This window comes from Pyxicephalus adspersus, chromosome 1 (genome assembly GCF_032062135.1).
Source record: "Pyxicephalus adspersus chromosome 1, UCB_Pads_2.0, whole genome shotgun sequence".
NCBI lineage: Eukaryota > Metazoa > Chordata > Amphibia > Anura > Pyxicephalidae > Pyxicephalus > Pyxicephalus adspersus.
Window position 1 is genome coordinate 57,169,903 of NC_092858.1, and position 2,554 is coordinate 57,172,456.

Consider the following 2,554-nt stretch of genomic DNA (forward strand, 5'->3'; position numbering starts at 1 on the left):
TCATATTTAATGTACAGCGCTGCGTAATATGTTGGCGCTATATAAATCCTGTTTATTAATAATAATAATAATAATAATAATAATATTGTTACAGCATGTACAGAATTGTGCACAATATGATTGTTCAAGTATAATCGTGCATAATTGTTGATCGGTGGTAATCGTTCGTTTTCTAACAATAATTTTTGGAAGTGTGTACCTAGCTTTAGCCTAAAATTGATTTGACAGGTGCACTTTAATATTCATGTGAAGTACAGGGGTGTGTAATAGTGTTATGTATCTTTTTATAATATATCTTTTTATGTATCCTTTTATAATGTATCTTTTTATGTATCATTTTATAATGTATCTTTTTACATCTGTTTGGAGGCTGTAGAAGCTCTACACAGTGCTGAAAAAAACCCAAATTTTCCCTCCCATTGACTTTAATAGTGTTCGACTTTGACATTCGACCACTCGTATTTTTTTGCTATATTCGAGCGAATAGCTGCCGAATCGAATAGTGAGCGTTTCGACCAACACTAGTTCTGATGTTCTGATGTTAGCTCTTTAATTGTTCTGGACCAGGCTGACAGCAAGCATAGACACTTTTTAACCAAAGTTTCAAAAACAATGCATTCAGACCTATTTAGTCCAGTGATGTTATTATGTAAATGCAGCCCATCCACATGCACCACAATTCACCTAAAATCAGACCTACACCGTTTATTTTGGATCCTTGGATTTTTATGAATGGTAATACAACACACAGGTCTAAAAGCTGCACAACATTCACACAGTCATCTCCAATGAACAATGTGTAATGGAAATCTGTGCATATCAGATTAGGAAATATAGAAAAACAACATATACACCTCAGTAATATGTAGATTGCACACAACACAACAAAACTGGCTGTATGGATGTGATGCAGACACAGAATTGCAATTGTATAGTCAGATATAAAATGCAAGGGGTTTATGTTACAATAGGGTTGATTTATTAAAAGGTTTTTTTATTGGAATAATGATTATAGGATATCACCTTGCAAAGAATACCTAATCACATGCAAAAAAATCTAAAAAAAAATAAAATACTTTGCATTTGATTAGATGGTTAAAGTCATCAGACCTATGCCATTTTATAAGCTAAGAAAATATTACTTACAGTGAGGCAATTTACTTTTATAAGTGAAAAGACTGAACTTCAGTAAATCAAACCAATGGCAGTATTATTATCACAGTAATGTACCCATTTAGAGCTATATATTAAACATTTTATTCTTCTGTTGTTCTCCTCCCAAATCCAAATTTCCTTGTTGTTTTTCCAAACTTGTGTTATTTTCAGCCTCTGTACTCTATACATTTTATTGCTATGCATGCTTTGTTAATTGTGTGTTTTGTATTGCAGTACCCAATGTGTTGAAGGGCCTTACATGTGCTTTGCTATATGCACACTGTGTTTTGTTATGTGTATATTCTGTATTTTGTAATGTGTATACTATGTGTACTCTGTATGAAGAACGCTCACTGTGCTGTATACATTATGCATGCTATGTGTGCTGTGTAGCTGTGAATTCTCCACCATATAGGCAAATCATTCTTACCTACTAGGGTGCTATTTTTTTAGAACCTGATCAACAGTGGATTTTTTAAAATATTTCTGTATCTGTCCAATTTTTTGTGTTAGTACTCCAAAGTAAAAAAAAATATGACAATCATAATAAAAAAAGAAACTTCAGCTTTTTGCACCTGGTCACAATAGAGGTTGGATTCTGAAAGTGCCGCAGAGACAAAAATCTAGATTTGCAGTGTTGGCAGGGCTGGGATTTTGTATGTAGCTGTGCTGCTGAATAATATACCATGCTAAGTTCAACTAACCATTTTTTGGGGTTAGGCTATGTGCATTATATATTTATTTTCACCCAAAGGGTTATTTCTGTTCTAACATTCAAACATGATCTACTCATGTGTCTACTTCCAATACAAATGTGCTTGGAGATGCTTTTGTTTCTAATGTAGAGATTTATAATTTCACTAAAACAAATGGTCTTGTAACCTTTTTGAACTGCAAACCATATAAAGAAAGAGATGCTATTTTCCTTCAAGACAGTTCATGTGACCTTTCTCTCTTCGCTTGATAATTCTTCATTTGTTTCTGGAAAGGTCTTTTACACTTGACAGTAAATCAGATGCCTTATTTGGATTCCAGCATTCAGCAGTGATGGAAATGTTTAGTTGCTGCAAATGATGTTGTAAATAAATGGAGATCTGTAAAGCTACATCTTACACTGTGTCAAGAGGAGATAACTTATGCTTAAGGCAACACCTGCACATTGCTGCACGGTCACATTTTATTTATTGAGTGCAGATCTTATAAGTAAAAAGAACAGACATGCATCAGTGGACAACATTAATAGAACTTGACTAGAATAAAAGTAACTAGCCCTATTACGTAAGCTTTTTCAATATGCTAGAGTTTTAAACCTAAAAGACAAAGGCAGCGAACTGCAGCAATAATAAAAGGACCATCCATGACTTAATTATATAGCATATATCCACCACCATTACTAAAA